A 22,347-nucleotide genomic window follows, 5' to 3' on the forward strand; every position below is an offset into this window, starting at 1 on the left:
CTAGTCTCACAGTCGTAACCGTTACCGCTACAATCGTAACCGTTACTGCTAGCCCCAGTCGTAACGGTTACCGTTCTACACAGTCGTAACTTGTACCCTTACCGCCTGGATTGCTCATCTTCTCAGTCATCTTGAAACTACTAAACAGCAAACATATCTATCGATCAGTTTTGTAATTTATATTACTAGACGAGATAACAACCTTATTGTACGTGTCCCAGATGTTGGTAGTACTGCAGAGGGGAATTAGCGACAGACGAGGTTGGTGCCCAGGCCGAGCATACAAACGTGACACTGTAGCCTACATTGTCCAATGTCAAATCTCTTTAGGTCCGCCGGTCAGTAATAAATGTCGAAGCCAGGATTTCGAGCGGTAACTTTGTTTGACTGTCGAATTGAATATTCCTGTGGACTGTTAGCTCAATATCCCCTTGAAATCATCCCACAAGTATTAAGTGGACTTGTCATTGCCCTTTCTCTCCTCCCCGTCCCCTTCCCAGCCCACCTTCCCACTTGTTTCAAGCATATACATAACTCCTGTCTCATATGTCCCAAGACATTACCTCCAGCCCATGCATCCCTCAACTGATCAGGGATCCTATAGTCTAAGCTTTAAAGTCTGTTGTTCATACGCAACTCAGTGTGATTAAGGACATGTTATATATACACCACTAAGCAGTCTAACTTTACAAACACTCCTCTTCAGTTTGGGGAATAGCGGTTGGGTATGAAGACCGTTAGAGCAGCAGCGTTACAGTTATTAGAACACAAATGTGCAATGTGTCTGAATGTTTTCTTCTTCATAAGAGTGCGATATAGCCTTATTAATGTTTACAGTATAGGGTAAACTGGATTGCTTCGATTGAGGAAAGGTACATACATTCATAGTTAATAGTTCGAAGGGTTCGCTCCAAAATAAACAATAGTGCTATAGGGGCGTATAAATTGTTTCTTTTGGAGCAATTGCATGAGCAGAAAAAGGCCTATGTAACTCAGGTAAGCTGATATAATAAGTAAACGTATATCTCAAAATGAGTATTTGCAGCTGAATTATAATAGTGTGGTGCATAGGTGCGTCCAATAGTGTGATGCGTAGAAGCGTCCAATAGTGTGAAATATAGGAGCGTCCAATAGTGTTATGCACTGTTCAGACGTACAAGTGACCACGGCTGCTCAGCCTTCCTCTTTAGGCGTAAAAATTAATTAAACAGCAGTTTTGCTAAGGCCTCAGCGGCCAGTCCCGAAATTAAGTGGCCTACACTCATGACTTCGAGGGTAATATCTGTTAAAACAACTCAGTGTGTGAAAAGCCCGAAAGGAGTGTGCGGTCCCGTATTCCTAGTTCATCGATGACCTGATTTCCGAAAATTTCCGACAAATGCGTGAAAATGTGCATAAAAATACAGCAGGTATGTCGAGATATAAAAATAAGACACAAAATTCATTTTTCCTTTCATTTCTTTGTCATAACTTTCTTCACTTCTTTTGAAACCATAGTCTTAAGTTTTTTTAAAGTTTATTTTAAGACCAACGAAAGACAGCAATTGTCTGTCGTGTTTCCAATACCACTTTCTCCTTGCAAGCTGTAAATTTGTCAATTAATCTGGTTTGGAGTAGTTCTATGCCGCAATTTTTGAATATAACAGATATTCATACGAAGGCTACAAACAGATGTCCACTAAACGATAAAGAGTGAGTGAGTGCTTGGGGGTTTAACGACGTGCTTAACAATTTTTCAGTCATATGACGACGAAGGAATCCTTTAGAGTGTATGTAATGTACCTCCTTGTTGCAGGACGTATTTCCACCGCTTTTTCATCTAGTGCTGCTTCACTGAGACGACTTACCGAAGGCAAGTAAGCCGCCCCCGCCTGAGCCATTATACTGATACGGGTCAACCAGTCGTTGCACTATCCTCTTCATGCTGAACGCCAAGCGAAGAAGTTACAACTTCCTCTTTTAAAGTCTTAGGTGTGACTCGACCCAGGATTGATCCTGGATCTACCGCTCCCGATGCGGACGCTCTACCAACTGTGCTATTGGGGCCGGTCTAAACGATAAAGAACCTCGGACACCCATTAACCCGATTCTTAGTCATTCGTTAAAATGAACGGTAGAGATCCTTTTGTGGGCATACTGTACCAATGTAATCGTTATATTGGCGAATGTAGTCAAAACTTTGTTATCTCGAGTGTTCTGTGTTTTGATGTTAAAAGAAGAAAACCTTTTTTTGTGTTTAACAAAATTTGTAAATGTAAACATCTGGTTAAAGTTCCTGTTACTTTGCACGAACCTTTTTTGAAAAGTGTAATTTTTAAAATTGTATTATATATTAAATATTTCAGAATTCAAAATTCTTTATGTTTCGTGGGGTTTGGGGTTAGCATCTAGCTGTCATACACATATATAGTTTCAATGTAAACTAGAAGTAAAGACCTAAATAATAGTGCACGGAGTAAGATTACACTACTTCCATTCTCTGAATGGACAATTACGAGCAGTTAAGGAGGTATCTGTGGAAAACCTAGAAATGTGGAGAAGACTATCCTAGGCTGACAATTTAGCCATCCAAATCGTTTATAGCTAGGTGATGAAGGAGGAACTGAGAAATATGAAGGTAACGTCTGTGCAGGAAACAAAATAACTGGTCTGACAACTAGATGCAATCATTCTAAACCGACCATATTGACTGAATTGATAGTTCTGTTCTGAGACAAAATCAATTCGTGACAACATCCTCACAAGATGGAATTACCCGATGAGCTTGTAACACGAAAAACGAAGAGGAAGCTAAAAAAGAAATCCTGTGACGGAATAAGGATGTGGGCAATAGATGTCCTGACCCGACCACAATGCTCACACACTGGCAAATTGATCTCAGAAATCAATGGCCGCCGCTATTACAGTTTTCAGAATCAATCTGAAAAGTTGCTCGGTCGGGAAAGGTCAAAGTGGTTGCGGTGTGTAAGGGGTGGATTTGGTGTGTTTGTTTTCTTCCCATCTCTCCCGGGGACGTTCCCTCTCCAATAGATTCTAGCAGTAATCAGCCTCCCAAGCCCTTCCAGTAGACACCAATCAATAAAACAATTACCCATCTTTTTCTTACAGTATTTCTTATTCCATGAAAGGAAATCGAACTCCTGCAGATCTTGGTGCCTTCTTTGTGTCATTGTTAAAACTCAGCAGGCTTTTACAATGCATCCATAATCAACTCTCAGAGCTTGTTTATATTTAGAAAGTCAAATAAAAAGAAGGATGGGAATCGTTCAACACAAATATATCCATTAAATGCAACGTAATATTCAAGGTACGTCAAGCTTGTTTGCAACTGACACGCACACGCTAAATAGGCCTACCACGTTTACAGTTTTATGAATTTTGGCCTCACCGACATCGTCAGTTACACGCATTCACTTATGCATGCAGACAACTATAATCTGTATATAACTCAGTGTCTTTTGTGGTCGCTTGTGGCTAGATGTATTCACCATCTCGAGAGAAGACAGGGTTTGTTATCTGCACTGCAGAAGGTGACGTAGTGATGTCAGGATTGTTACATATTTATGTACTTGATCAGTGGCTTAGGCCGTACTCATCAATACTTCATTTATGTGACTCCTAAGGTTTTATTGGGAGTATCTATGCTTTTCCAGTTTACTAAATTAATTAACATCACCAAGGTTTTGGCCAGCGTTATAGTCGGAGGAAACCAGGCTTAGCCCGGTGGAACACTTACGAGTATCTGCAGGTTGCTGGCAGACAGTGCCACGCACGGCTGAAGAATATGTATGCATGTTTGCTTAGGGTTTTACGTCGTATACTTAACAAATTTTCAGTCGTGTGGCGACAAAGTGTTATTAAGTGTTATTTTATAGTTTATATATTTTGTCTTTTTGTAGCAAAGCCATGTCCATGCCGCCAAAGTGCTACTGTCACTGAATTATCTTGCCGAAGATATCCGACATGACACCCCACCCTGTAACACTATGCTAACACGGGCCTACCAGTCCTTGCTCTAGCCTGTCCGTGCTGAACGCTTAGCAAGGCAGCAACATGTACTATTTTTCAAATCTTTCACCCGGGTATGACCCCAGGTCTCCCGACTTTGAGGCGGACACTCTAAACATTAGGCCAGCGCCTTGTCGTGGGTAATGCGAGGCGCGGAGCGAGATGTCCTCATCTGCGAGGCTTCCAAACTTTATGGCTTAAGGCAAAATGTTCTTTATGATGCCAAAATCTTTAAGTAAACCTGATAAAGCGTTCTGTGTGTGCAGATTTTCCCACATAGTCATAGTAAATAATTGTTAGAGTTTCCAATTAACCGTTAACATCCGATAGATAATGACACAAATTGCTTTAGACCGGTTTGTTGATCTAATGGTCGGAAGACTTGGGATCAAACCCGGGCCATGTCATACCAAGGACTTTAAAAATGGTACCTGTTGCTGCCTCTCTTTACGCTCAGCACTAAGAGGTTAGAGCAAGGAAACAGGATTTATTTATTTATTTATTTATTTGATTGGTGTTTTACGCCGTACTCAAGAATATTTCACTTATACGACGGCGGCCAGCATTATGGTGGGTGGAAACCGGGCACAGCCCAGGGGAAACCCACGACCATCCGCAGGTTGCTGACAGACCTTCCCACATACGGCCGGAGAGGAAGCCAGCATGAGCTGGACTTAAACTCATAGCGACCGCACTGGTGAGAGGCTCCTGGGTCATTACGCTGCGCTAGCGCGCTAACCGACTGAGCCACGGAGGCCCCGGAAACAGGATTGGTTGACCCCTTGTTAGTATATGTGAAAGGGTGGTGTCATGTCTGGTGTCTTCTGTATGACACTTCAGTGGCGGCAGCACTTTATATAATTGACTACACTCGATTCATATAAACGACTTCATTCGGCCCAGCCAGAAGAAAACACAGTATTTGTACACACACCTAATGGCTCCTCCACGTCATATTACTGAAAAAATTGTTAAGTACGACGTAAAACTCTAAGTATACATACATACACATATACATGCATACAATTTAAGGCACCGCACCTTCTACCTTTAATCTTACACGACACAGCTGATAAAACATTGTCCCTAATCATTCGAGGCGTTGTTTACTAATAGTGGTACAGTAGCTTCAAATTGTTAGACACAAAATTAAAACCTTTCCTTCTATAATGAATGGCTGACAAAGAATATGTTGACACCGCCTTAGAGGGTATTTAAACTGTTATGACCATCAATGCATTATCATCACGCACGTATTTGGACCGAGTGTAGTCATTTATATGAAACGAATGTTGTCATTTATATGAGCCGAGTGCAGTCATTTATATGAATTTAATGCAGTCGCTTAAATGAAATGAGTGTAGTCATTGAAATGGAAAGACTCACTTCTTTCTGATTATATAAATCATAATAAATAATGACCTGGCCTTGTACCACAAAGCAACCAAATTCCATATGTTGTTAATATGTGTTGTCTTGGTTGTTACGACTTTGCCTACGATCGCTTCATAATGCTTCCTGAATGGGGGTCTCCGGAATGGTGAGTATGGAATAGTGTCTGGAATGGTGTCTCTGGAAAAGTGTTTCTGGAAAGGTGTCTCTGAGATGGTGTACCCAGAATAGTGTCACTGGAACGGTACCCCTGGAATTGCTTCTCTGTGGAATGGTGTCTCTAGATGATGACTACGGAATGGTGTCACTGAAATGTTATCTCTGGAACAGTTTGCCTGGAATTGTGTCTCTGGAATTGTGTTCCTGGAATGGTTTCTCTGCAATGGTTTCTCTCGATGTCTATGGAATGGTTTCCCTGGAGCTGTGTCCCTGGAATGGTGTTTATAGAAGGGCGCAGCTACACTGGTGACTGGAATGATGTTTGGAATGGTTTTTCGGGAATGGTGTTCCTGGAATGTTGTCTCTGAAATGGTGTCCATTGAATGGTGCCTCTAAAATGGTATCCCTACCATGGTGGTTCTGGATTGTTGGTTCTAGAATGGTGTTCCTGGAATAGTGGTTCTGGAATGGTGTTCCTGGAATTGTGGTTCTGGAATGGTGTTCCTGGAATGGCGTTCCCGGAATGGTGGTTCTGGAATGGTGGTTCTGGAATGACACAACTGTCAAAAGTTCATACATGGCCCTATATGTATCTATCTCACCAAGCCTTACCCCACGGGCGAAGTGAGTGTAGGTCCCAAAGATCTCAGATGATACAGATTTATGCGGCCTCAAAACTTGAAATGACCGATGTTTTCTCGTCTGCGAACGAGAACTGGTTCTTTGTATAGACACTCAGATAGACTTCTGTCGTACTACATATCAGTAAAGCACTTCAGGAACGCGATCACGGTAGATCTTGAAAACAGGAATCAAGGGACACAATCGATACTGACTTGAGTCTTGAGACTAAGTCAATACTGATCATCTTGTAACGAAATAAAGCACGACCAAGCAGCCTTTCGTACCGTGGAGGGTCGATCACCTGTGAAAGTTCAGCTGTTTCTATGGCTTGCCAAGCGTTTAAATAGGAAAACTGATCAAATTTAATGGTGTAATGGTGTATAATGGTGTAAGGCTGTCATTACATCTGATGTTGCCTGGCTGGATTTTATTTGAATATTTGAATGATATTTACGTCGTACTCAAAAATTTTTTACAGTAAGCGTCACCTATGAAAAGTAAAGTCAAGGAAGATAATATCCGAGATAAACAACGTTCGTGACATTCATTCTTGTACTTCGATTTTATTTGCTCTTCCCTCCCATAAAGTGTGAAATCACAGAAATAATGTTAAAAGCAAGGAAGGTTTTTTTTTTCACCAAGAATTCGTGTGATCCCGGATTTAATTCCTGTACACCAAACACCACTGTATGCGTTCATAGTACAAGATCAGTGTATTATCAGTGTTGCAAGCCACGTCACTGAATTACTCCACCGTCTGCATGACTACCTACGATCCTAACCTCGTATGTCTGATGCCGCGGGTACGGTTATAAGTGCGCATGTATGGTGTCGTGGAAATGGCTCTAAGCGCGCATGTCTGGTGTCATGGTTATGGTTCAAACCGCGCATGTCTGGTGCCGCGGGTATGGTTCTAAGCGGGCGTGTATGGTGTCGAGCTTATGGTATTAGCTGCGCATGTGTAGCGTTGCGGGTAGGCTTCTAACCACGCATGTCTTCTGTCGTGGTTTAGGTCCTAGGCTCGCATGTGTGGCGTCGCGAGTATGGTGCAAGCCGTCCCTGTCATTCTCACGAGATCTTCAGACTTAAAAAAATAAACCAATTAAGCCCTAAACCAACAAACGTGCAATGAGCATCATCGGATGCTGTTTCTATACGTTTTCTTCATCTCCCCCATTAAACCGGTTATTGGCAAGAGACTTTACTCTCATGTTCCGGATTAGGAGGTATTTACTTTTTTTAACGTCTTCTTTCAAACTCTATAAGAAATGGAAGACAGGTTCACGATATGCCAAAGAAAACCGATAAACTTATCGGTATATGATTATCTTTGACAGAATATGGCGCCGTGGGCAGATGAGTGGCATATTCCCTGTTATGGATACTGACTGACTGATTCAGCGATTGACAAAGGAGGCGTGGACAGATGATAAGGTGCTGTGGGTGATTGATAAACACACTGACTGCATGACTGACTCAGCCACCGACTAAGGAGGCATGTCCAGGTGTGTGGCGCGTTGTGCGTGAGGGGAAAACAGACTGATTGACTGATTCAGTGATCGACTAAAAAGGCGTGGCCAGATGATAACGTGTTGTGCGTGATGAATAAACACACTGACTGCATGACTGACTCAGCCATTGACTAAGGGGGCGTGGGCAGATGTGTGACGTGTTGAGCGTGAGGGGAAAACAGATTGATTGACTGATTCAGTGATAGACTAAATAGGCGTGGCCAGATGATAACGTGTTGTGCGTGATGAATAAACACACTGACTGCATGACTGACTCAGCCACCGACTAAGGAGGCGTAGCCAGGTGTGTGGCGTGTTGTGCATAATGGATAAACAGACTGCATAACTGACTCACTGAGAAGGCATGGGCAGATGATAACGTGTTGTGCGTGAGAGAAAAACAGACTGATTGATTAATTCGGCTATTGACTAAGGGGGCGTGGCCAAATGTGTGACGTGCTGTGCGTGAGTGCAAAACAGACTGACTGACTGACTCAGCCATTGACTAAGGGGGCGTGGGCAGATGTGTGACGTGTTGTGTGTGATGAAAAAGCAGACTGACTGCGTGACTGACTCAGCAACTCACTGAGGAGGCGTGGGTAGATGATAACATATTGCGCGTGAGGGAAAAACCTACTGACTGACCGATCCAGTGACTGACTAAGAAGGCATGGGTGATACGTGACTTGCTACGTACGTTAGGCCCAATATATATGCGTAGAATTGACTGGATACGGATATTTGTGTGGTCCTTCGCCTGCTACAAAGTGTAAAAGACGCACAAGTCCACTGGGCTTTATACTTTGTCAGCACTCGCCATGATCAGATTTGTGTAAAAGAAAGGGGATGAGAATCGGCTTGCCCTGACAGGATTCATTAGACGCGCCTGCATCCGGAATTGGAACGCCAGAAAAAAAACCATGAAGGAAAGCGGTTTCATTTGGCTAGAATTTAATCAAATTAAATTCAAGTCGTTTTGATTCAGCATCGTTTACATCAGATGCCATTATACTCTACAATTGCTTGAAACTAATTGTCCGTGATTTTGCTGAGATGCAGAGCACTGGGTAAACATGTGTACACTTCCGTGTTCACATAATGGATCAGCAAACCCTGGGCACTCGCAGAAACCACCTATGTCGCGACGATAAAGGCGTGCGAAAACAGGACAAAGGTGACGAAAGGTGTCAGTAGATGAAAGTGTGTGTATATCCAGAGGACGACCCAGTTCGAACGATTCCATAAGATATAGGTGGCCATTCATTTCTCAGTTACACTGTTAAATACTTCAGTGGCTCAGTCGGTTAGCGCGCTAGCGCAGCGTAATGACCCAGGAGTCTCTCTCCAATGCGGTCGCTGTGAGTTCAAGTCCAGCTCATGCTGGCTTCCTCTCCGGCCGAACGTGGGAAAGTCTGTTCCAGCAACCTGCGGATGGTCGTGGGTTTCCCCCGGGCTCTGCCCGGTTTCCACTCACTATAATCCTGACTGCCGTCGTATAAGTGAAATATTCTTGAGTACAGCGTAAAACACCAATCAAATAAATAAATAAATAGTTTTGTTGGGACCTGCATGATGGGACGACGTATTGTAATGAATCTTGGTCCACTTCACAATTGTGCCATGGTGAGCAAATTAACATTTATCATTAAGTTACACTCAATGAACTACGTAGGATAAATTAAGTTCGTGTCCAGCATATAACCTAGAAAGCTTAGAGAACGTGTGTGGTTAGCACTTAATGAAGAGACCCAAACTCACACACTGAGCATGTCGCCTTGGTAGTACCATTAATCTTGATAGACGCGATACAGGAGATTTTTTGGAAAGAACTCTATAAAGGCAAATTCAGTCGAAGTCTTGCTGTTATTTTAGAACAGGTAAACGAATTACCTTTCACAAAATATGAGCCCCGTCTGTGCAGGTGTTATCGCTCAAAATCGCCACAAATGTTCCTAAAATTTGTAAAGCGGGGTGTATTATATACTTTTTCATCAGAGCATTCATCAGTTCAACTTAACTGCAAAGTTCCCTGTGAGCACCTCAGTAGTCTGTCACGATCCACAGTAGAAGTTCCCAAGAACACCTTAGTAGAGTGTCACAATTCACATTATAAGTTCCCTGTTAACATCACTGTAGTGTGTTACGATCCACATTATAAGTTCCCTATGAAAACCTCAGTGGTGTGTCACGATCCATACAACAAGTTTTCATTTAGCACCTCGGTATAGTGTGTCACGATCCACTCTACAAGTTCCATATGAACGCCTCAGTGGTGTGTAACGATCCACAGTACAAGTTCCCTATGAACACCTCAGTATAGTGTGTCACGATCCACTCTACAAGTTCCCCATGAACACCTCAGTATAGTGTGTCACGATCCACCGTACAAGTTCCTTATGAACACCTCAGTATAGCGTGTCACGACCCACGGTACAAGTTTCCTATGAACACCTCAGTAAAGTGTGTCACGACCCACAGTACAAGTTTCCTATGAACACTTCTGTAGTGTATCACGATCCACAGGACAAGTTACCAAGAATACCTTAGTAGAGTTCCCTATGAACACCTCAGTATAGTGTGTCACGATCCACATTATAAGTTCCCTATGAACATCTCAGTGGTGTGTTCGTTTGTTAAATGCACATTAGAAGTTCTCATTTAGCACCTCGGTTGTGTGTCACAATCCACTTTAAAGTTCCCAATGAGCACCTGAGAAGTGTGTCACGATCCACATTACAAGTTCCCTACGAACACATCAGTGGTGTGTCACTATATGACATTAGAAGTTCTCATTTATCACCTTGGTTGTGTGTCACAATCCACATTACATGTTCCCAATGAGCACCTTAGTACTGTGTCACGATCCACTTAACAATTAAATTCCCGCTCAGTTGTTTAGCATGTTAGCGCAGCGTTGACACACAGGGTCTTCTCACAAGTGCGGTCACTGTGAGTTCAAGTCCAGCTCATGCTGGCTTCCTCTCCATCCGTACATGGGAAAGTCTGCCAGAAACCTGTGGATGGTCGTGGGTTCCCCACGGGCTTTGCTCGATTTCCTCCCGCGATAATGCTGGCCGCCGTAGTATTTACAAGTGAAATAATCTTAATATATTTGGGTGTAAAATACCATTCAAATAAATAACTAAATAAATAAAACGGAATATAATCTGTGACTTTTCTTAAAGTCAAATAAACCACCAAAATGACGTGTATATTAGATGAAGGGCAAGTAAACAATCTCCTGGATAACTAATCGATTTTTTTAATAGAATTTTTCCAACCTAGTAAAATGCTTTTAAACCGTCGGATTCTGCATAGGATGGCCTGTCGGAACACAGTGCGTGTAAATGATCTCACAACTCATTTTTTGCTTGAAATGGTTTGTGTCAAGGTACATTCGGTGAACGCATTTATAGATTTATACGTCTTTGAATCTTGAATATGGAAGTGTAGCAATCTGTGTGTGTTAATTATCACAGACGTTATGAGACGTCACTGTATGGTCATAATGCAGTCAGAAAAGGCATAACGGAATATATGGATTCAAATGCATTTCACCCGGCCGAGAACATTCGGGAAAAAAAATGATGAGGCCTACGTCATGTTCACAAAGTTGCGTGGTTACTGTAGATCTTTTGGTCATACACGTCAGAGAGTTATAAACTGTGTGTGAAATGTTACGTCAGTCTCCATACATGAACGTGAATACACATACGTTTATAGAGCTGAACATGTAGTGTGAGTGTTGCGAGTTCAAGTCCAGCTCTAGCTGTGCATTACACGTTTGGGTGAAATATTTAGGCCTATGCTCATGGCAGATAAGGGGCCTCTGTGGCTCAGTTGGTTAGCGCGCTAGCGCGGCCTAATGACCCAGGAGTCTCTCACCAATGCGGTCGCTGTGAGTTCAAGTCCAGCTCAAGCTGGCTTCCTCTCCGGCCGTACTTGGGAAGGTCTGCCAGCAACCTGCGGATCATTGGGGGTTTCCCCCAAGCTCTGCCCGGTTTCCACCCACCATAACGCTGGCCGCCGTCGTATAAGTGAAACATTCTTGAGTACGGTGTAAAATACCAATCAAATGAATAAATAAATAAACTCGGATCATAATTAAATGTATATATAACACTGTAAAGCTAATCTGTCAGATTTAACATAACACTGTTTTTCCTTCGTCATACCAGAATAGAGTTTGTTATTGCACTATATTCTGGTAGAATAACGTCACGTTCTGCCATATTTGGCCTTGTACATAATTGTTTATACATATTCAGATTCATTGATCTATTTAACAGGATATCTCTACTTGTTTAGGCTAGAACTCTCCACTAGATTTTACAGGGGAAATGTTGCGAAAAGAAGATTTAGCCCAGCAAGGTGGTTTGAACTGAGTGGCCACTGGATCGCTAACCCAACTTATACATAGGCTATAGGCCTGCCATCCCTGTCGGCAAGTCATATGGGAGAATTTAAGCCCGAGATATTTAACGGTTCTAGACAATTTACATTAAATATTGTAGTTCAATATGCAAATCACACACATATGGGCTTTTGATCATGTAGATGTTGAAATACATGTCGTTCCAATTTTGGCTTGTGAAAAAAACGCGTCAAAGGCAAATGTCATATACACGTTTTTTTTTTTCCATTGCCACATTAAATGCCACATAACACGCGCTTGTACATACATGTACAGAATACGTCGACATCTTTGAACTGCAGTACACGAAGACAAATGCTGGAGAGAGCAACCTTGCAGTAGCAGCGCGGACCTAAACGAGAGCGGAAGAACATTATTTATGCGGCGCACTACGCCAATACATCATTGGTCACAGTCGTTAGAATTCGCCAATCTTCGTGGATCTTCGGTACCAATGCATCACTAGTCAAAGCGAGGGAACAGAGAGCGATGCTGAAGCATGTCGACAGAAAACATTCTGTATGAATATGAGCACACAGTCGCTGCATTTGGCTTTCATCTGTAGGGAATACAATAATAATTCGCTGTGGTGACGGTTGGAAATCAGTTAGACTGGCTGACTACGTTTTCCCTGCAGATTTGGTTGGGCTATTTCATCGAAAACAGGCACCCGAATCGTCTATCGGCATGCTCTTGTGGCGATTGTCATCCAGGGAACGTGCGGCATTGCCCGTATACTTCAATTTCATGTGATTTTCTTTTTGCATTTTTTCTTTTTTGGTGAGACATTTATTACCGACTTGGGGGATAAGGCTATCCATTTAAGCCCCAACGCGTTCCATGTATCGGGAATTGGGAGGTTTTGGTCGAGTGATTTTTACTGTGATGTGTCAGGTGAAGATGTGCGCTGTTGCTTTCACTCGGCGATTTGACAGACGACTACGGTGTTTGTGATTCAATCCTCCGCCCGCTTTGAGGCGCCTCGCCGGGAGTGAGCTAGTCGCCAGCCGCCAAGATGCCCGTACGACGAGGCCACGTTGCCCCTCCAAATACATTCATTGACACAATAATAAGGAAATTCGACGGCCAGAGTAAGTACATATTTTCGTTATTTGCTTCTTTTAATTCACCACAGTGAATTTTTTCATATTTTTTGTGATTGTAAATAATATTTTTGGCTTTATAATTGTAACATTTATTATAACAGGTTGGTTCATCTTGGAACATGTTTCCTTCTTTTCAGTTTTTGGTGTGGATTTGCATTGCTATAAATATTGGCGTACTATTACTTATTTACTGAGTAGGAAATCTGGTTCAGTACTGTTTTCAATATTCCATGTTTAAATCAATAGCACACATCTGTTTTTGAACAATTTATGTTTTGTTTGTCCAGTAGCCTACCCATGGCATAGCGTATATGCTATTTATAGCTGCTTGTATGCAGCTGTGCAATGTTACAGTTAACTTCCATATTGAACTGTGCTTCTAAGATGTTCATAATACTTGCTCATGCATTGCAAAGCTGAGCAGGCTATACTTTTAAGCTCTACATGCACATTTACAGATATTGGGGAAAAGGCATCCTGTAAACAGTGATAGAGCCATGTCCCACATCAAAGTTAAGTGTAAGGCATTATTTCTGATGGGTAGAGCGCCTGGATTTTATGTGTACTGGCTAGCGACTTTCTCCTGTCTAGTGTGAACTGGTAAGCTAGAGGTTACCACTGCTGTGCTATCATGGGCTATATAACTGTACCCAGAACAAAACACATGTGGTTTTGGTAGCCTGAGTACACACCACTTGTGGGAAACCTTATGTTTATACCGATATGTATTATGTGTACATAAACTTGTTACTGTGGTCAGAGGCTTTCTCTGTTCAGATAATAGTCTTATATATACTGATATATGTAGTTTTCACATTGGATATTTTGTACACTCCCGATCAACTTTGGTTTCATCAGAACATCCTGAATTTCTTGCCCAATCCAGTACACTTATATATGCAGTATATACATATATGTGGATGCACACACGGTGCGATTGCGAAAGGGACATATCTGTAGTCATCTTCAATAATCTTGATTTCAACATCACTAGTCTTGGCAATGCCTCGTTTGGCACTCAGCATCTTTAAAAAGGAAGAGGCCAAGCAGTGGGCATCCCAATTTCAGTATACTGTGACTGGTTCGGGTGTCATTTCTGGTGTCGTCAGCTGCCAAGATGCTGGTACGACGAGGCCACATTGCCCCTCCATATGCATTCATTGATACAATAATAAGGAAATTTGATGGCCAGAGTAAGTACATATTTTCATTAACTTCTTCTGCTAATTCAACACAGTAACTTGACTAGTCTTTATATATACCAGTGCAGGCCTTCATTTTCGTAATTCTTTACCGGAATCTAAATGGATTCCTGTAAGTTTGCTTTGTGAGAATCCACCAGAATCTAGGTCAAATCTAGTACCACAAAGTATGCAGTTACTTCAAGTTTTAATACATGGCATATAAGAATTTGCTTGCAATGTAGTATAAAACCATTAGGTAATTTCACTTCAAAATCCTGATTAGTTTCACAGTTTATTTTAATCTCAGTTCACCAGTATAAAGGTTCTATAGTTTGTATGTTTTGAAAGTTATCTTGGCGAACAACAACAACAACGCACATTTAAAGTAACATGTAAAAAAAGTCGAACATTAGGCGCATTATGGACTGGAAATTTGAGAAGAATTTGTCGTCTTGAAAATTATTTTTGTGACTTTCTTAAGAGAATCCAGGCAGATTCTGGTAAATTTGGTTTCTGGGAGTCATGACAGGAATCAGATTCACAGATTCCTGTTGAAAGTAAAGCTTTGCATTCAGTACATGTAGTTTTCACATTGGATATTTTGTACACTCTCAGTCAACTTTGGTTTCATCAGAACATCCTGAATTTTTGGCCCAATCCAGTACACTTATATATGCAGTATATAAATATATATGGATGTACACATGCTGCGATTGCGAAAGGCACATATCTGTCGTGTCTGGATTGTAAATGGTAGATCCGGGTTCCAGCCCGAAACGAGTCATACCAAAGATTTCAACATCAGTAACTTTGGCGATGCCTTGCTTGGCACTCAGCATATTTAAAGAGGGAGAGGCTATTAAAGTAGTGGTCATCCTGATTTCAGTATAATGTGACTGATGTTGGTGTCATGTCTGGTGTCTTTGGCATGGTGTTCTAGTGAGGCAGCATTATAGATAAGTCAGCATTGGATCCAGCTTGCTACAAGGAGACACTTTGGGATATGACCGATGTAAGATTAAAAGCGACATTATGAAACTCCAAATCAAACAAACAGATATATTAGCATTTTTCAGGAGAAAAACAGACTTATGGCCTATGAGAACCAGACCGAATTAGACATCCACATTCTCACTTACCCTAATTCGTCAACCTTTTCAATCGTCTCTGCAAAGTCTTTGAAACATTACACTATAGGGTGTAGAGAAATAATTTGCACAGTTGTAGGAAGCTTGCGTCTTTAATGACACAAACAAATCATTTTAAGCATCATTTTCATAATAACTCTATGCTTACATTTCACGGAAAGAAAGCTTTTCAGTGCTTGAAAAGGTTGAAGATTTACAGTGTATGTGTACAAGTAATCAAAGAGAGAAATTAAAGTGTGTAATTACGTAGTATGTGACATTTACACAAATTTTTCTTCATGCAGAAGGACTTTTGAGTTCAGAATGACTGTTTTGACATTTTTCACATTTGTGTGCTAGATAGTAAATAATCACATACTGAGTTATCCATGTGGGATTAACAGATATCAGTGTGGAATAATCTCATACTAAGTTATCCATGTGGGATTAACAGATATCAGTGTGGAATAATCACATACTGAGTTATCCATTTGGGATTAACAGATATCAGTGTGGAATAATCACATACTGAGTTATCCATGTGGGATTAACAGATATCAGTGTGGAATAATCACATACTGAGTTATCCTTGTGGGATTAACAGATATCAGTGTAGAATAATCACAGACTGAGTTATCCATGTGGGCTTAACAGATATCAGTGTGGAATAATCACATACTGAGTTATCCTTGTGGAATTATCAGATATCATTGTGGAATAATCACAGATTGAGTTATCCATGTCGGCTTAACAGATATCAGTGTGGAATAATCACATACTGAGTTATCCATGCGGGATTAACAGATATCAGTGTGTAATAATCCTAAAAATGAGTGATTGTCAGTGTTGATTTTAGTTAGCTGTCCGCGTAAAGTTCCGAGGAACCCTCACATGTCTCAGTGGAACTGCCACATATATCCACATGTCGATAATTATTTGTGATTTTTCCCTTTTCCCATCATTACATTTTTATTTTGGGTGCATTTGTCTCATCATTATTTAAGCACACCTGTTTTAATTGTTATTAGGACTCACCTTTGATCATTGATGCATTGATTGATAAATGAATTTGGGCGCAGGTATGTGGGTTTTTTTTTTTAGCATATCTATGGGATTGTTGTTATCGGGACCATATCTAGAGCAATTTTAGTTGCGGAACACGTGCGGGTATACCCAAACTAATAAAGCTGTATTGAAACTAGTAAGTAATTTAAATTGAACAGAACCAAGTTTTCATACAAATTTCTGTCGTTCCCAGATTTCACAGCTCTCAGCATAATCTTGAGTTGGAGTGTATGCAGTGTCACAATGTCCACCAATCAAGTTTGGGAGCAGAATCTTCAAGTATGCCCCTGATGAGGACCTTAAAGTGCAGTTCAAGAAGATGTGTTGATAGGTTCACATACCGGTGTCGTTTAGACGTGTAACTTCTCCGGCTGTAAGTGGGAAGGTCTGCCAGCAACCTGCGGATGGTTGTGGGTTTCCCCCGGGCTCTGCCCAGTTTTCCTCACACCAAAATGCTGGCTTGTATAAGTGAAATATTCTTGAGTATGGCATTAAACACCAATCAAATAAATAAATAAATAAATAAATAAATAGACATGTAACTTTTGGTTGTGTTTAAAAAGAAGTAAAACAGAATTTTTAAAATTTGAAATTATTCATCATTCAGCACACTCCTACCTTTTGTTTGTCTACTGGCTCATCACTTACAGATGTATATAACAATGGGTGCGGAAGTTGACCTGAACATTTTGCTGGTACATTGTAATCTTAGTTTATTACAGTATATGTGTATACATGGACTTGGCAGGCCTGTGTATACATGTAAGAGCTGAGAGTATTGACAAGTGTGCAGTGTGAGGTAATATCTTTCGCAGATCATCCCACGCTTGGACTGTAGTATTTCCCAATATGTACATATCATATTAAATATTAAACCGGGGATATTGCTATATCCAGGCAGGGACGGAACTCGATAACCAACAAAACTACATGTTCATGGAATTAGGGATATAGAGAAAGAATAACGCTTTCAAGATAAAATATGATGAATGATACGGAAGTGGCGGTATGATACATCATCTGTATATACATCCACATATAGATAAAGTAAAACACACATATGCTGTATACTATACGTAGGGCTGTATCTGAACATGCCTAAAGGGCAGGAGATGAAGTAGGATAGTATCATCCACTGATAATTGATGGGGGTACATTTTGGTTTAATGTGAGTATGGCACAAAACACCAATCAAATAAATAAATTAAATAAATTTTGGATGAATAGAGCTACATGTACATGTAGTGAGAATGAATAGAATAAAAATGGATGCATCACGCAATGCATTGTGGCATATCATATGTCCTATTGTACAGCAGTGTATCATGATACACCAGTCGATACAGCGGTGTATCATGATACACCAGTCGATACAGCAATAAATCATGATACACCAGTCGATACAGCAGTGTATCATGATACACCAGTCGATACAGCGGTGTATCATGTCGATACAGTGGTGTATCATGATACACCAGTCGATACAGCAGTGTATCATGATACACCAGTTGATACAGTGGTGTATCATGATACACCAGTCGATACAGTGGTGTATCATGATACATCAGTGGATACAGTAATAAATCATGATACACCAGTCGATACAGCGGTGTATCATGATACACCAGTCGATACAGTGGTGTATCATGATACATCAGTGGATACAGTAATAAATCATGATACACCAGTCGATACAGCGGTGTATCATGATGCACCCGTCAATACAGCGGTGTATCATGATACACCAGTTGATACAGCAATAAATCATGATACACCAGTCGATACAGCGGTGTATCATGATGCACCAGTCGATACAGCGGTGTATCATGATGCACCAGTCGATACAGCCGCGTATCATTGCATCCCTACTTTGAATCCTCTAAGGATTGGGAAAATGTGTATTAAAACATGTGCATGTATGAGGACATTTCCATCTAACGTAAGCTCCACATACAGCAGACACAGGCAGAGGAACTGAAATGTGGTGGGTCACAGTTGCTGTGATGATGTCCTGATTAGACGCACACTTACATTCATGTGCCAGGGAATTTACTTGCTTGGGCTTTGATTCTGATTGTAACAGGGAAGAAAATACTGGCTGTCTACGTGTACATGCATGCTAAAATATGTATAGAAATGGCTGAGGAGTCGGATGTGCACTCAAGGGATGACACTTGCATGAGTGAGGTGGTGCTGAGTGATGACACTTGCATGAGTGAGGTGCTTATGAGTAATGGCGCTTATGTGAGTCAGGTGGCACTGAGTGATGACGCAGTCACTGTCTTGAATGAGGTGGCAGTGACTGACAAAAATCCAATGCAGATTACATGCATATTTGGAAACCTTTGAACAGTGATGCATTTTAACCTAAATTTTTGTAAGGAGTCATTTTGGACAGTATATGACAAACATGTTGCTGAGTTTCTTTGGTTGGTACAATGTATATAAATCATTGGGGGTTGGCCAGCAACTTGCGGATGGTTGTGGGTTTCCCCCGGGCTCTGCCCGGTTTCCTCCCACTATGATGCTGGCCACCGTCCTATAAGTGAAATGGTCTTGACTACGGCATAAAACACCAATCCAATAAATACATCATTGGTAGAATATAACAGCATGTCACTTGTCCCTGTATGTGTATATGTGTATGAAAGCAATGCTGTGCGGCATGTTACAGTGTCTTTCGCTGCATGCCTAATATACCATAATACTTGATATAATACTATACACCTGTACAGTTGTAGGGTTAGAATGAAGATTGGTAGCAGGTTTGTTACAGTATTGTAGTGTGTTACAAGCTCAAGTACAAGTGGTAATCAATATGTATGTCACATTCACAACTGCAGGTTTTCCCCTGCAGCACATCTGTGTGTTTAAAGATCATCTAAACCACAAGGGATGGCTTTGGATGAACGATGACATTTCACAAGCGTTGAGGCCAAAAAAAAAGAAAAAAAAAAGAAAAAAGATAAAAATTACCAAAAAATGTTCTAGGATTTTCATTATCCTTTCTGTAGCCAACTCCAAAAGCCAGAAGTTCTGCCAGTTGCAGATGTGGCATGAATGTGTGGTAAAGAATGAAATGCCTTATTCTGGTAGCGTCAGTTGACATTATTTATTGCTGTTCTGACTGAGCAGCTATTTCAGCAGATTGTGTGGGGATATGGGGTATTTTCTGGCTGCCGGTACTGCAGGGACACTGAGCAGTCCCCTTGTAGCTAGCTGTATAGGATTTGACAGGACACAGTCTGCTGTAATAGGAAGCTCTATTCTCAGAGTGGGGAGCTATAGCATTGTGGCATGTCTCCATGGGGACTGTTTATAAATTGTAGCTCTCTTTGTACATGTAGTTGAGGATGGAAACGCATTCTGGTTCTGGCTAAGGGAGATTGTATAATATGTAGTAAGTACATCACATTGTGAGGTTTGCAAAACAAGATGTTCTCAGAAGCCATTTCTTCATTGTTGACTTAATGCATGTTTAAGAGTGGCAAACAGCTGATAGAAAACACTTCACTGTCTACGCCTGTCAGCTAGCGCTACCACGCAGTTCTCTACCAAGGTGTTTTGATCCCGGTTCAGCTATTGCGTTAGCATTTGTGTAACCACATGGCTACAGTAGTTTGACTCTCGGAAAAGCAGTTGTAAATGTAATTGTTTACATGAACTACACTCACATTTGCATGTCCTCCAGAAGATCAACCTCAGAGAATGACCATACGTTTTTAGAACCACCATCACCTTGAGATAATTTTAAGAAGAATGTGTAGCATAATACTCTTAGATGCGTAAACTGTAAACTGTAGTTCAGGGGCATAAATTATAAATTAAACCCTAACTCAGGGTATTTTTAAATTCATTATATCAGCAGACAATTGTTTAATGTCAGAATTTGTTGAGATATACCTGACTGAGTCAATGACCTTAAATTCATCTCTTGGATTAAGCTGTTGCATAGATATGTTTGAAGTGACATTATCCAAACATATACATATTCATGTAGACTGAAATAGTTTTTGATGTATAAGCTACATGGAAAATCTTTCATAATTTGATCAAGTGCAATTATCCTGTTTAATATGAGGAATTGAAAGGAGAGCTTTTATGTACATGTATTAAATTGCTTGACAGAAAATTTCAATACTCTATTGAAATTGCAACAAGGCGTGCCAGGTGCAGTTTACAATAGTGTCCTCCCCAAGTTTGGGTAGTTGCCAGCCTGTGGATAGAGCCAGGCATTTACCAGGTATATCCATATCTTCCACCCTTTTAACTCATCTGAAAATATGACTGGTGTTATGTGTGAAGTGTCAAAAAATGGACTTTATCATGTTTTATGGTCATAACTGTGAACCTGTGTGGTGACATAATCCGGCCATTTGAGGCATATCAATGCTTGAATGCCACTGCCTTGTATCTGGCAATCCTTGGTGCTTGAATGCCACTGCCTTGTATCTGGCAATCCTTGGTGCGTGAATGCCACTGCCTTGTATCTTGCAATCCTTGGTGAGTGAATGCCACTGCCTTGTATCTGGCAATCCTTGGTGCGTGAATGCCACTGCCGTGTATTTGGCAATCCTTGGTGCGTGAATGCCACTGCCTTGTATCTTGCAATCCTTGGTGCGTGAATGCCACTGCCTTGTATCTGGCAATCCTTGGTGCGTGAATGCCACTGCCTTGTATCTTGCAATCCTTGGTGAGTGAATGCCACTGCCTTGTATCTTGCAATCCTTGGTGAGTGAATGCCACTGCCTTGTATCTGGCAATCCTTGGTGCGTGAATGCCACTGCCGTGTATTTGGCAATCCTTGGTGCGTGAATGCCACTGCCTTGTATCTTGCAATCCTTGGTGCGTGAATGCCACTGCCTTGTATCTGGCAATCCTTGGTGCGTGAATGCCACTGCCTTGTATCTTGCAATCCTTGGTGAGTGAATGCCACTGCCTTGTATCTGGCAAACCTTGGTGCATGAATGCCACTGCCTTGTATCTTGCAATCCTTGTTGTGTGAATGCCACTGCGTTGTATCTCACAATCCTTGTATCTTGCAATTCTTGGTGTGTGAATGTACTGCTGTGATTAACTAAAGCGTGAATCAGTCAGCCAGCCATGCTATAGTGTGTTAACTTGATTTACTAAAATACTGTGTGCAAAATTTCACAATGATTCGGCAAATATCTTGGTAAATGTCAAACACATGTTAAGGGGAATTTACTTTTGATGCACTGTTTAAAGACAGACACTTGAACATCAAATGAAACTTTACTTGAACCTGGAAAAAGGAGTGTAGAACCGTTTTGGTGGTTATGGAATGTTTCCCACCATGTATCCCACCCTGCATGACTTCTCTGAAGTTAGCATTCACACAAATTTTGAAGACCCTGATTTCCATGCTTGTAATTCTGTTATGTTCTAGTATGTTTTGTATTCAGGGAGAGTTGTCAGCCAGTGTTGACAGTAGGCCTATTGTGAATGGTTACACAGACAGGCTCAGGTTCTAATAATAATTTGAAAGGTATTTTGAGTGGAGTTTGGAAGGTAGAGTGGATCTCCTACTGGCTGAATGTCCAATTCAGGACCAACTTTTATAGCATGTGTTTGCCTCAACCCAAAATGCATTTTTTTGAGTGAAAGTTTAGGTCATTTACCATATTTCATCAAAATAGAAGTTTGAAATGTGCATACGGAATTTATTTATTTATTTATTTGATTGGTGTTTTACGCCCTACTCAAGAATATTTCACTTATATGATGGCGGCCAGC

The 22,347-nt window shown here is 41.1% G+C and overlaps 1 protein-coding gene across 1 annotated transcript in view; it reads left to right on the top strand.

Moving 5' to 3' along the window:
• Positions 1-12,590: 12,590 nt before the first annotated feature.
• The window catches only part of LOC135477655 (potassium voltage-gated channel subfamily H member 6-like), a 153,154-nt gene continuing 143,397 nt past the window's right edge, over positions 12,591-22,347 (top strand). The window contains exon 1 of the mRNA XM_064757830.1: positions 12,591-13,199. The gene's annotated coding sequence lies outside the window, so the exon portion shown is untranslated. The remainder of the gene's footprint in view (positions 13,200-22,347) is intronic.

The sequence above is a fragment of the Liolophura sinensis genome, chromosome 11 (genome assembly GCF_032854445.1).
Source record: "Liolophura sinensis isolate JHLJ2023 chromosome 11, CUHK_Ljap_v2, whole genome shotgun sequence".
NCBI classification, from domain to species: Eukaryota; Metazoa; Mollusca; class Polyplacophora; order Chitonida; family Chitonidae; genus Liolophura; species Liolophura sinensis.